Source organism: Battus philenor, unplaced genomic scaffold (genome assembly GCF_028537555.1).
Source record: "Battus philenor isolate CCGP_79_NKW_IND1 unplaced genomic scaffold, ilBatPhil1.0.hap1 SCAF_18, whole genome shotgun sequence".
In the NCBI taxonomy this organism is placed as follows: domain Eukaryota; kingdom Metazoa; phylum Arthropoda; class Insecta; order Lepidoptera; family Papilionidae; genus Battus; species Battus philenor.
The window spans coordinates 2,453,079-2,467,770 of record NW_027181680.1 but is presented as its reverse complement, the minus strand read 5'-3'; the positions used below and the strand labels follow the sequence as shown (position 1 = coordinate 2,467,770).

Genomic DNA, 14,692 nt, shown 5'->3' with positions numbered 1-14,692 from the left:
TCCTCATTGCTTAGTTTATGAATATGAGATGTCTAGCAGTAAAACTCCTGTGGTTGAAATGATGATGATAAAACGAAAATAGACCTGTATTGATACCAAGTTTGCTGTTAATTATTTAATGGAATCAGGCGTTACCTTGCGGAAGTCCATCCTAAGTAAGAAAAGGACCAATATTTAGCCACTTCCGCACATGCAGTGGTAGTCGCGCAACAAATGCACCGCCCGCCAGCCCGCTGATAAATGCGTATGCGGCAAACAATGCGAATCACACAACCGCCACTGCCAAATTTCTCAACACGTGTTTCACCCCTCCACGAGGCATCTTCAGGAGTTATGTTACACCGATTAGTGCCAAACACAGAGTCTCTGTGCTGTCAGTGGGCTGGCGGGCGGTGCATTTGTTGCACGACTACCACTGCATGTGCGGAAGTGGCTTAATATTGGTCCTTTTCTTACTTGCTGTTAATTGGCCGCGACTGGAACCCTCGTAGCCATGTATTTTATATTGAACGATGCCATTATATAAGAACCTATTATGACAACTTTCATTTAAATTGTGGTCTCAGGCATTCTTCTACTGTCGTGCGCAAGTGATCATGGAATATGTAATTAAAACTGATTTAAGTAACATTATAATAAACAGTTAAATAACATGTTCTAACATTCAGAACCGATTTGTACGGGCGATATGTACAGACGCGTACAAATGTATTTGTCGAACGTTTTCCTTATAGAAATCATGTAAACATTGTATTGTTTCGCGCGCGATTGTACCATACGATGTTTTCTGCTGTAACAACAATTCGTCATACCTTCCTGTAACGCGTGAATTATTTTTAGCCGACAAGATTTTCCCGCGAGGTCACCGAATGTACAGACGGTGCGTAAAACCAGAGGAAATTCTTAGTGATTACGCAACTAGTGAACGCACTCTCTGAGATTTACTTTACACTATGCAAGCATTTCTCTTTCAATGTAAACCAACATTAGCTATTTATCACTGTGTTAATTGTAGATACAATTGACGTATGGATATAAAATAGAATTTAGGTAACTATTCACGTGCCAAGTTTGAACATTTTTAACACGCCATCTTATAATTTTCTTCAAAGAGATACCAGGAAAAGAGTTTATATACGTTTTTCCCTGTGAGATATAAATAAGAGTTATTGCAGTATCACTTATATAATAAAATCATATTACTAGTTGTTCATAAAATATATTGAGAAGTCCATGTTTATTGCATATTAAAATTCTTTTGATTATGAAACGATTCCCGTTGTGTCCACCTGACGCAGATTACTTAATTTCTGTTGATACCAAAATAAATAACATCAACAATCACAAAATCTAGATGTCTTATTAAAAAAATTTTAACCATAAATAATTACATTAGACCAAATCTAGTCATATATAAAATTTATGAAATTATAATCACCTACTACAAAGTTTTTTTTTTTCAAAAATAAGCCATTAATAAAAAAATCATTATTAAGAACATCTTTGAGAAAACAGAAGCCATTAACAATGTCTTAGGATATTTATCTAATAAAATGTTAAAGAAAAAAAATGAAAAACTTTTTATAAAGTTCTCAACAAAATCTTCACCGAAAATGACTTCTTAAACAATGTCTTTAAAAAAGTATTAGTAAAATAATGCACGAATTTTAATAAACTTCTAAAGTATATTTAGAAATAATCTAATTAAACTTAAAAAAAAACACCAGTAATAAAATCTTCATAAAAACTCGTCATAAACAATGTCTAAAAAATATACTTTACTAAAATAATGAAATAAGGAAAAACTAATCCAAAAAGGTATCTTTGATATAAGATAACCATATTATTTAAAAACATTTACATTGATAAAACGGTAAAAAAATCATCAGGAACGGTATTTACAAAAAAACACCTAGATATTAATTATTTAAGGAAAAACTATCTTTTAATAAGATCTATAGTAAAAAATAATCCATATAACCGTCTAATTTAAAAAAAAACTAGTCAATAATCTTCATAAAAAAATCGTCATTAAAATTATACCTAGCCGGTAATAACGCCTTTAGAAAAAAAAGGGAAGCCATTACTGGGGGTCCACCGAGAGTAATTTGCAAGCATAAGGTCATCCGGAAGCCGCCTCCGAGTAATGAAGCTGGGGAAAGGAGCACAAAGGGAGGTAGAGGAAACGCGCGTGCCAGCCATTCATCGCGCATCACAATGCAGTAATTGAGACGGACCGCTATGAAAGCCAGACCCTGACCTGAGTGATATTTCAACAATGACCCCCGTTATCTAACAGACGTAAGAACTAATTTAAATTTTAAACAAATAAATTCAACTCGAGGATGTAACAACTACAAAACCAATATTAATTTTAATTATACGTAAAACAGTATTACAATTGTCGGACCATTGTAAAACATTTCTCTATCAGATCGAATGGAAGATGACATAACCTAGTGGATCGGCAAGTTGAAGTGACCGTGGGAATCCACAGCACGCACAGATGTCTGCTGGAGCCTCAAGGTTCTCGAATAAAGACCGTAGCACCCAGCTCTTCACGAGGCACGAGGGATTCTCTGAGTACCTCCACAGGTTCAAGCAAAACAAAAATAACGTAAATAAACAGAAATAAAATAGATGAAATGCTAATGTGTAACGAGAGAGGAATGAAAGGTCATAGAGCGAGAGAGAATGAAAGAAGAAATGTGAAATGAACACCGAATGAAAGATCATAAGATGCATAAATGAAGAGAAAGAAAATAAAAAAGGTTGTGAAAAATTAAATAATGTTAAATAGCCCCTGTCTCACACAAGATAGGGGGTACGAGAGGCTTCCAATAGCGGGAACCATAAAAAAAAATAAAACAAAAAGACCATAACATGGCATGACATGCAAGCACAGCGAAAGACATCCATAAGATGAACAGATAACTATGTTAGTATCGTTGCAAGACAATGTATGCAGACCGCTTTCAACCAGTCCACTTGGATTCTATGGGATACGCCTATGTCCAGCACTGGGATTCTTATGTCAGAATTACAAACTTTTTCGAATCGCCAATTTAAAGGTTTTAGAAGAAAAAAATATAAATATAAGAAAAAACAAAATAAATTATGATTCATTAAGATGTAATTGTCTCGCCGGAAGAAGATAGATCCGTGCAAATAAATCAAAAGCGTCACGCCTATAGCGTCTGTTTCTGAATGCGCCTACGTGACTTCAGTCATGAACTTAAATCTAACGCTAAAACTAGGAACGCCATTCGTTAACGTGTGCTCGAATTCTAGATATTTTAGCTGCTAAAGTCAGACCGAAATGTTTCATAAATTCCCCTGACTTGGCTATAGTCCTGAGGCTACCCATATTAACCTAATCCATCACGTCACACTGTCGTCATCAATTCTTGTCAAGCTTTACAGACAGCATCCAACAGGTCCTATTGAAAATCTATGAAGAAACATAGACATAGATTTAACAGTTAAAAGTGATCATAAGTCACATATTTTGTTATGACCTGATTGATAAAAATTCATTATAAATAATACTAAGCCGAAGACATAAGCGTAGTTGCCGTTTGAACCGCGTTTCTGCTTTATTACGCTGTTGTTCTAATATAAGATGCTTCGAAGCGTGTAGAAAGAGTATTACACCGCCAAAATATTTTAGTAATGTCTCCAAAGTTGACATCGCAGACACTTAGAACATCGCCTCTATGTTAGAAGATGCCAAAAGAAGGTAATTGTTTCTCAGTTTTTGTAAAGTAATAGTAAAACATGTTACAAAAATAAGCAAGCAAAACAGTGTAATAGAGTGAACATAAAACTCTTATTAAAAATATGAAATAATGTAAAGTATTGTAAAATAGAGAAATAAGAAGGCGATGTATGAATGAGAATTAGAACGAAAGATAAAGATAGAATGAATTGTCGAAAGAACGAATGGAACGATAGATTATGTGAAGAATGATAGTAGAGAATGAAAATGAAAAGGACAGTGAAAAAAAAATTAATAAGACAACTAACGACCCTGTCCTTCCCAAAGATAGGGGAACTAGAATAAAAAACCAGTTAAAACACTTTCATCAACATTTCAGCTATAAGACGTCTGCTATACATAGGCCCCGTCCATAAATATATATATATATATATTATCATCGTCTTCATAATATCAGCAGATAGACGAATACTGTAAAGTACAGGCCTCCCTCAAAGATCGCCACGATGACCGATCCTGTACTTTCCGCTAGTGAGGAACCTCTTTCCCACGCCGCATCTACCAGCTCATGTTCTCCTCTCGAAAACCTTTCGGCGCCAAGGCCCATCAGATTCAAGAACGATGTGCCACCCGCTGTCACTTTAAACGAGCGATTCTTCGAGCTACGTTGGTTATCTTAGTTCTTTTACGGATCTAATCATTTCTGATTCGATCTCTGTGAACTATGAATAATTACGTGACTTTACAATGCAATCTATCCTATTTGTTAATCTTAACTACACTACTGTACATACTTAACGCAAGTATAGAAATAAATCGTACATATTTTAGCAGTTATTATTGTCAATTGTTACGATATACGATGAAAAATAATCGATTAAACTATACCCGGAAGTAGCACACGATTTCGACAAATCCGACCACACTCCCTAACGGTTTTACACACGTGATCTCTATCGCTGCAGACGACGTACGAATCGAACGGTCACGAAGATTAAATACGCACTTTCACACAATCCTAATTCAGATGCGACCTGTTGAGTTTTGAAATCGCGTTCACTACCGCACGTGTGAACGGCTCTTAAGTATATTAGTTTAAAAATTTAAAGCGTATTAATAAAACGTCACAACATAGTACGTAATTTAAATATATTTATTTAGTGAAAATTTGAGACTTCATTTATAAGTCGTGCGTGACCGACACACTTGTACAGTACCCGGCAATAAATATTGCACATCGACTTTTGGAAAGAGACAATCGGCTAATTTCGGTTTCTTCTTGGACCATATAAGTTAATTTATTTAACACTAACTCATTAATGCTGTTTAAATAATTAAGAGCGTAAAATCTTTTCGTTCTTGAGTTTCATGTCTCAAGAGAGGAAACCACGGAGCGGCAAGCCTGTAAAAGTATCCAAAGAGGACGGATGAACTTGTAAAATAAATCAGAAAAAGCTGAATACTGGCCGCTTTCATAGGTCTTATTGAAAATCTAAACGCAAGCCGTTTCCCTAATTTCTTAGCTGTAATAATAACCATTGAAACCATTTACTAAATACAGTTTAGTTTGAATTTCGAATCTCTCGGAACATTTCTATCAAGCCAAGCGAAACCGTAGTGAATGCACCGAAATTGTCTTTTGTTTCGGCGCTTTCTAAATCCGGGAAATATCTTCGCAATGGTTTTTTGTTTCGGTCCAATTACAAATAAGGTTCAATAATTGATTTCAATATAATGTAGCAACTCAAAGGTTAGAAAATTAGGCATTAGTACAGCATATTTTTTTTAAGCAATCACAATGATCTATTTATTTATTTATCCATTTAATTCGTAGAATATTTCTGTATACAATACCATAATTATATTTTTAATAATATTTTCGTATAACCCGGAGTTTGCTATGAATAAATAAATACAACACTTTTCTATTAAATTTAGTTTCAAATTTACTATAAATGATTCTAAGTGAATAATTATATGAATAAATAAATAATTGAGATAGGTTTAAGGGCGCCCTGTTGCCTGTTGCCCATGTTTTTCTCGTAATATTTTCATTTATTTTAAATATTAATACTTTTACATCAACCTAATGTTTGATGAAATTTTGTTTTTAAAAATATGCATTTTATTATTCATTTACTTCTCTATAAAGCGTTATTAAATAAATACGTTTTGAATTTGTATCATGATTACAACATATATACAATGAATTAGTACATTTTATGAAACAGCTCTTCATTAAATATTGATACGTTTGTAATATATGTTAATATTTCACTTACCAAAATGTAATAAAATAATGTAAATACAAAAACTTTATGGTCGAACACAGATTCGTAAATGTTATAAGAAATTTGTAACGAAATCGAACCACACCTTTCATTTAAAAACTAAATATAATGCACCTTATTTAAACTTAACACATTTACAGTTAACAAAATAAAATTCTTAAAAACAGATATTTCCCTTTGGCATCTGACACACGATAATGGCTAACGATCTTGTTTTTTTATCTAAATGCATAAAAATTTAAACATATTAACCGCGTGCATCGATGTCGTAATAAGCTGGTTTAATTGGCGGCATGACGGCGTCTGATGACGTCATTTGACAGGGAGCGCGCTTTTTGAAAATAGAATTTCTTTCCGAATTCCTTACGGTTTAAAATATATTTAATCTACATATGTATAATTAGTTTAGAGATTTAAAAAAATCTTAATATAAAATTGCTAAAGCCAAACACATGCTGATTTAAAAAATTGTTTATTAGTGAAAATTTTAGTAAATTCCAGTTTTTGTTTGAATAAATAAAATCCATTAATCGATTTAAAAATTTCACAACGTAATTAAAATTTCTAGATATATCTATCTAAATATTCTATATTGATTTTTAGTCATTGAAATAGGAACAAGGAAAAAAGTGTTGCTTTTGCTCGAATGTTAAAACTTGAATAAAAAATTGTAAAAAGTTCTATTATATTTTGGAGCATTTTTATGTAACAATAAAGCTGAAAATGCTCTACCATTGTATTGCGGATACTGTGAAAATGACCACAAAAAACAGTCTAAGTTTATTGTGGACACTATACACTATACTCTTTGAAAAACGCAGTTCTAAAATCCTCGTAGTTTTAAGACGATAGATGCCTTTATTATTACAAATTGTTGTTAATAATCCTTTATGAATAATAATTTGAAAAATGAACATACTTTTTCCATGCCGGAACTACATATATGACACGTGTCAAAGTTGGTAAACATTTTAAAAAAATATAGCAGTACATATAAATCATAAATGCTCATATAGCGAAAGTTGTAAAACTTGTTTCGGGTTCCGAGACCATAGAACCCGGTCAGATATAAAAGTCTAATAAAATACAGTTAACCATGTCTACCTCTAATGATCAAACACTACACTATTTATAAAATATCACCTTCATATCACCCCTTTTGCACAATAAAATTTAATTTTGATGTAATACTATGATCAAAAATTAAGATAATTTTTAGATTGTAAATTCTCTATTTAGTATTCCAAATCAATCTCATGAAATTTAAAGTAATCCCGCCCGATAAAAATACTTATACCAACGTATACTTTTTAATTCCTCGAAACTTTCGGAATAATATATGCAATAAACATTTAGAATTAAAAAAAGAATAAAATGTAACTAATTCTACTAAAAATTGTGAAGATTATGGATGGCAATTTTGTGCCACTTACGTTTCATACGTCACATGTTACGTTTACGTTCAAAAGATCCAGTTTGCTCTGGTCCGCCCAGATAGTACTTTGAAAAAATATATCTCGAATTTTCGTATAAAATGCGCAGGAAATTTTTCCCCGACACTTTTATATTTTACTAGCTGTTCCCATGACTTCGTCATCGTTTGTCATCGTTACACCTATAAAGTTGTTTTTAGTTTCATTTGATATCAAAAATTAACACAATATTTATTATTAAGACCCCTTAAGTATACTTAAGAAAATCTTAACCCTCGTCCGTTTAGCTTTGGTTTTTTAAAGCTGTTATTTCATAACATCATTACTTGACACTTTTTAACATACTTCAAAGAACATTCTAGCTAATTTTTGTATTTATAAGAGAATATAATAATATAAAAAATATACATTATTCAATAAAGGCTCCAACAAATCCCTGTAATTGAAATCTCTAAAAATCTGTTCAAAGGTGACCTCTACTTCAGTGTTTCCCAAAGTAGGGTCCACGCCCCACAAGGGAGTAATTTAATTATTAAAGGGAGCAATTCGAAAATGCGACTCTAACCCTTTACTTTAAAAAATATATGTCGAAATTAATAAATTTTAAAATTATATGTTATATGTCGTATAAAAATTTTAATGTGAGTAATGGAACAAAAAAGGTTGGGAAGCACTGCCTTAATCGAAAAGAACCTATATATCCAACTTCCTGCCGAGTTTGTTACTTTAAGGTTCCGGAGATTCCGTGATGAGTCAGTATATATTTATATATTCAGTCAGTTCGTTAGTATATGTTTTATATATTTAAATAATGATATACTTTAGTTAATAGCCACAGTAAAGTATAAGTTTTGAAGCACATATAAATATATAGTATGTTTGATAAATAAATAAATAAATAAACAAAAAGTGGCTCACGTTGTTTTGAAAAAAAAATATTGAGATGTCTGATGAAATGCGATGCAGTGTGTTAGATGTCTTTTGAAAATTAATAATTTGTGGCTGGAATTTTATAACATTGTTATATAAACAGATAATTTAAATTTTAAAATATATCTTATTAGCAAGGAATAATTAAAATTATTAATAAATGCTTGATTGTTAACCACAGTGTACTTTAAACTCGATTTTACTTTTTATGTAAGTAGTGTACAAGCTGAGAAAGTCGTATGCTAGGTTTATTTTTATATATATTCATTATTTATAGCTTGTATTATGTATTATCGATTAGTTTAGTGAACCTTATAAAATAATTATTATGACTATTAGTGGTCATTTCTGAATCACAATGATGATGCAGAATTATTATTAAAATTAGCCGTCGAGTTTTTTTATCTAATAGTTAAGTGTTGCTTATATACCAACTTCAGAAAATTATATGAAACTATATTTTTATTATTTTACATATTATTGCCAAATTAATTAGGATTTGTTATAACTGTACTGTACGTAGCTGAGTAAGGGATCCCATTAATGGAACTCTTGTGTATTTCACCAATTAGTTTTAAAATAAGCCAGCAATAAAAACTTTTTTCGTTTTTAATTTTTTTTTTTAACTGGAAACGAAGCTTAGACGCGCCGAACATGGAGGCCAAATGCTACAACCACTACGTCATACTGACTTGGTGTGAAATACGTAATATATTTCGTATGAATTGTTACTTGATTTTTATATAGTTTAAATATTTTTATATAGTTTAACATTTTACTCAAGCCTAATTTACATTAATCTAGCAAAATTAATTAACTGGGTTATATATACGTGTAGATATAAAAATATATTTGATTTGAATGTTAAAAAATAAGAAGTCTGCTTTTCAAATAACGAATACCACAGATTAGAACAAAAACTATTTAAAATGTTTATTTAATATAAAAATTCAATGTATGTATTACTTAGTTGTGTAAATGAAAATTTACCAAAAAAAAAAAAAACAAATAGGAAAATTTTATTAGAATTTTTTCAAATCTAATTATTAAGTAATTTAAAATCCTAAACTTTAAATTGTTAAAGACAATAATTACTTAATGAAAAACACGTACAGCATACTGTCGAATATATTATGGTTATTTAAATATATATGTGTGTATGTATATATATATATATATATATATATGTGTATATATATAACCTTATTTACCGGTCGATTCCAACACTACAGGGGTATTGTGCGAAAAACACTGTCATAACAGTCATAATAGCTGACTTTATCGTTCAAGTACCGAGTCATGCATAATTACACAGATAACAAATACATTAATGGGCCAAAACTTACGTTTACTCTGAAGTCGGTGCACTTTCGAAACGGTTCACACAAGATATATATTTATATATGTATATATATATAATTTTTTTTTTTAAACCACGCACAGTTCACCAACACAGTCTCACTTTCGTACGGTTTCCAATAGGATCGTATCACTTGTGGTTATTGTAACTCAAACTTAATTCTCAACACAGATTCTACACACACATGGAAAGTGACAGATATTAGTACTCCCCCTCGGACCTGAAAGAAATCACCGGTACAATATCATTTATTAACACTGGCACGTCACGAACTATATAATAAAAACACAGAGGCAGCGGATGAGGATTAAATCGCACAAATCATTTATTATCTTGTAATAAGTCGAAAGCCTTCAAATGTTTAAGCAAACATTTGAGCGGTGATAAACGAGACCCGACCCGAGTAAAGAGATTTTCGGCCGTGCAATTATCAGATTACTGTCGTCATGCGAAAGGCGGTGAGCAAAACTTTTTTTCGGCTCAAAACTTCGACATAGAGCGTTTCGTAACGGCATGCACGTCTCGTCACCCTGAAGTCGATCCAAATCCACATGACCGCGTGGGGAAATAGCTTCGCACGCTGATTTTCACTCGCGACATTTTCCATGCGGCCTTCGATGCATTGTTATGCAACTGCTAAACGCGCCGGCTGCCAAAACGCGCCGGTTTTTCGAATTACGGCGGAAAAGGAGCGCGAAAAATTATAACCTCAAAATCCAAAACTGAAACTACTGCTGCCAGTGGGTTTCTATTATAATATGACACAGTGATTACGCATTAAACACTTTGCGGCGAATGTTTATCGGGAACGTTTTCGGGTGCGCGGTGTGTCGATTCCACAGAGCGACATAACGCGTCCGTCCCGTATGGGCTCACGCGCGGTACTGGCAACCGCGTCGCCTCTGCCCTGCTATCTGGACTCCTCGGCGATACGTCTTCGAAAAGCTCGCGCCTCGTACAGCGCGGACACCAGCTAACAAAAACCAGACAATTTACTAACTTCCCGAAATTTTGTTTACTTGCCCTTTCACTTGGTTACGTGATTGCGCAAAGGTAAGCGGCTCGGCACAAACAAATTCACGGAGATTCATTTTCGATTTGAAAAGCGTAATCCATCTGGCCGAAGTGCGCTACGTACTTTCGTATTTAACTATATGTTTCCGTAAACATAAGCGTCTAACACTTAACTAATTGTATTCATAAATTCTCCTATTTTTACAATCAAGACAAATCCCTACTTACCTTTTTTGTTGAAACTTTGTAGATCATCTATATTGGAAAAAATGTTAGCGTGAGTATTTAGATATGTACGTATACTATATATATATATATACACACATATATATGTGTATGTATATATATACATATATATATATATATATGTGTGTATATAAAATATATGTGCCTATTATGTTGATGAGAATGAGGCTTAAAAGATGAAAAGACTCATTTTGTCTCTTAAAACCTTTTTTCATAATAAACTAATGATTAATCGCCTAGTTACAATCTCGCCTGCCTTTATATTAGATATATGCCCCTAAGACATTCCCTAGCAAACGTGAAAAAATATCGTGTGAAAAAATTTGTGGACAAGTTCCACGACTTTAAAATATAATAGTAAATATAATATAATGAAAAACATAATAATGAAAAATAATAAAAAAAATACATAAGTATTTATAAATTTTATAAAACGAGAATAAATTAATGTTATTTTAAAAAATTAGTGCTTATGTCAAAATACAATCAACTTAAACCATATAAATACACAAATTTATATTATGAATAAAAATAAATCTTCAAACTATTTTACACTATTTTATAATAAGTGCATTTATAACGAACTAGATCAAAAATGCTAATAATAATCAGTATATGTCGAACATGTGAATTTTCGTTATCCTTCAATTGTATTACGAAAATTCACCTACAACTGAAAATTCTAAAATCATATGTCTAATATATATGCATATATATATTTAAATATATATATATATACACAACTAAGAATAGAACGATATTTATAATTAATAGGCATACAATAATTTAGTCATGCCAGCACGTAATTCGATAAAAATTAAACACAACAGAGCGAAATCGATTTTTAATCGCTTCGAACATAAAATCATTGCTGTATGTGGTTTTCAATGAGGTCGAATTCCACATTAGACAGTCACCGGCTATTGTCAGTACTACTTATTCTATTACTACGTAAATCTATATGTTTGATTACAAGGTTTAATGTACAGTTTTATGCAAAAAAAATATACAGTACCCGGCGATAAAAATTGCACATCGGCTTTTAAAAAGAGACAATCGGCTAATTGCGGCTTCGTAGAGCGTTATCTCTGTCGCACGAAATACATCGACTGACAAAACATCACATAGGTAGTGTGTGACTATAATATAATAACATACGGTTTAATATCATAACTTACGATTGAGATGACGATGATGCAAGTGGGATCCACAATTAATTCACCACAAAAAATCCTATATGTTGGCTGTCGAGACAAATTAGAAAGACGTCAGATATCAGATAAAAGAAACGTTACAAGAAAAAATGTCGATACATACATAAACTTCAAGTTAATTATTATACAAAATATTGTAATTATAGACGAACTTTGTGCCTTGTTTGAATTAACACAGTCCATTAGTAGGTCAGAGATCATAACCGCAGACAAAACCACGAAGCGGCTACTAGTTTTTACAACCGGGGCGAGGTTCGTTCGAAAGCCACGAACTCGTTCCACCAAAATTAATATAACCATTATTTATCAAAGAAATCTAATAGATAATTAATATTCTTTATCTAATTTTCCGTCTTAAACATTACTTGATTTAATTTTTCACAATTTACACATATATACACGTGTAACATTTATGTTGTATAGATCTAAAAAGTTTTATCTCAATTAGTTTGTATAAAATTGTAATAAAACCTCTTTAGCTGTGCTATTTGTATCTGGTAAATTTTGATAACACAAAAATGGTTAGATGTTAAGAATAACGATTGAAATAATTCAATAAAAAACATGTAGTTTTTCATCATGATAAAGCTAGACCACACAAATATTTAGCGAAATATTAGGAGAATTTGGTTCGGAGGTGATAATGCATTTTACCCTGACGATGCACCTTCAGAATTCCACCTGTTTAGGTCTGTACAGTGTCCGGTTAACATCACGAGATGACTGCAAAAATATCATCATTGGAGAAAATGATACCTATGTACTGTCATCATCATATCAGGTGATAGACGGTCACAGTAAAGCATAGGCCTCTCCCAAAGATCACCACGAAAATCCGACTTGCGCTGCCAATGTCCACTGAATACCTGCGACCTCAACCATGTCGTACGTCCTTATGTGGAGCCCACGCCCCACTGCTGGGGATAAGTCTGTGCTAAAATAACCAAGAGGACTGATTGGAAGCAAAGAAATCGATTTTCCAGTGGTTGACAAGTATCAAAGTACCATACAAATGATGTTCCGTGTTACTTATTTTTAAAATAAAAATTATAAATTTGTGTAAATTATCTTAAACTAAACTTAGGTCACCCTTTTACCCAGTCGTAAAGCATTTAAATTGAGTATATTCCATGAAAAGAAAATAAAGACACGATTTTTTAAATAATTTTGCCAAACACCCAACACCTATACGTTTTCCACCTGCATATATATATGTGTGTGTATATATATACATATATATATATACACACACAAATAATATATATAATATATATACACATACAAAGAAATAAAGACAAAATTGCATTTCTGAAGACCAAAAGTACATTGACCAAATTATTATCTACTTACTGAAATAAAAACAATAGAAACAGCATTTGAAGCCCTTATTTCAGTTTTTTTTTTCAATTTTTAAATAACAATCATAATTAAAAATTTATCCTTCATGTCCGATGACAACTCGGCAATGTCTACAGTTATTTGCTTCATAAATGTCATTGGTTATAAACACATACGTAATAAGGCAATTAAAGTTTATTATATAATAATTAAGTAATATAACACTATGCAGTAGTTCCATATTATAAAAAAAGTAAATGAGGGGAAAATTATTCAAACTTTATGAATAAGCAGTTCGTTTCAAATTTACGCGTTTGACATTTATTAGCTGCTCATTTATATTATCTTTTACACAGTTGCATCGGTAAAAAAATTAATTACATTCTGTTTAAAAAGTCCAAAATATGTTACATTAATTTATGTTTTCTATTGTTAAACAAAAGGCTCAATAACTTCTGGCAGTATGAAGTCTTTACAAGAGCAACCCTCATTAGAATATCAAGTGTTCAATTTAAAATATACTTTTACGTAATTATTTTGTCTAATGAATTGATTAGTTATGATGTCTGGTTTAGCCGAAGAAAATGATTATTCTCCGCATTATTAAAGCGTACGATTTATTTATTATCCAGGCTTAAAGATCTTGCAGACAAATAAACAAAATATGCACTCAAAAATACATTAGCATATTTGTCGATTTAAAATAATGTTCATACCAAATAAAATACTTTAAAACTGTAGCAAATTTCGGCATAATTTACGTAATAACACACGCACACAATACGACCATCGTACCGGACGAAGTTAAATCCTTTAATTATAGTACGTGGTTCACTTTGTGTAAAAACTGTGCGAATTGAACTAAATACTGAGTTCACTGGCACTCTCCCAGTTCGCTGTACCATAATGACAAAAATGAAGCTGTTCAAACAGATAATATTTTGAAAACTCAAAGGAGACTAGTGGAGCTTTCAGATAAATATTGGAAATGTATATAATAATAAACAGTTAATGAAGATAATCTTTATATTACAAAAACAAATCTTCGCAGAAGAAATCGCTGAAACTTTGTGCTTTTGGAGTAAAAACCACGAACCGGCAAAAGCGCAATACGCCCGGACAAAAGGTAAAGGTGTGAAGAAGCTTAA

General features: G+C 31.9%; 1 long non-coding RNA gene across 1 annotated transcript in view; it reads right to left on the bottom strand.

Annotated features, from left to right (window-relative positions):
• LOC137920157 (uncharacterized) overlaps positions 1–10,596 on the bottom strand; it is a 99,083-nt gene extending 88,487 nt beyond the window's left edge. Inside the window, exons 1-2 of the long non-coding RNA XR_011106757.1 lie at positions 10,507–10,596; positions 9,719–9,952 (exon numbers count right to left, since the gene is read on the bottom strand). This is a non-coding gene — a long non-coding RNA (uncharacterized lncRNA). The remainder of the gene's footprint in view (positions 1–9,718; positions 9,953–10,506) is intronic.
• Positions 10,597–14,692: the final 4,096 nt, after the last annotated feature.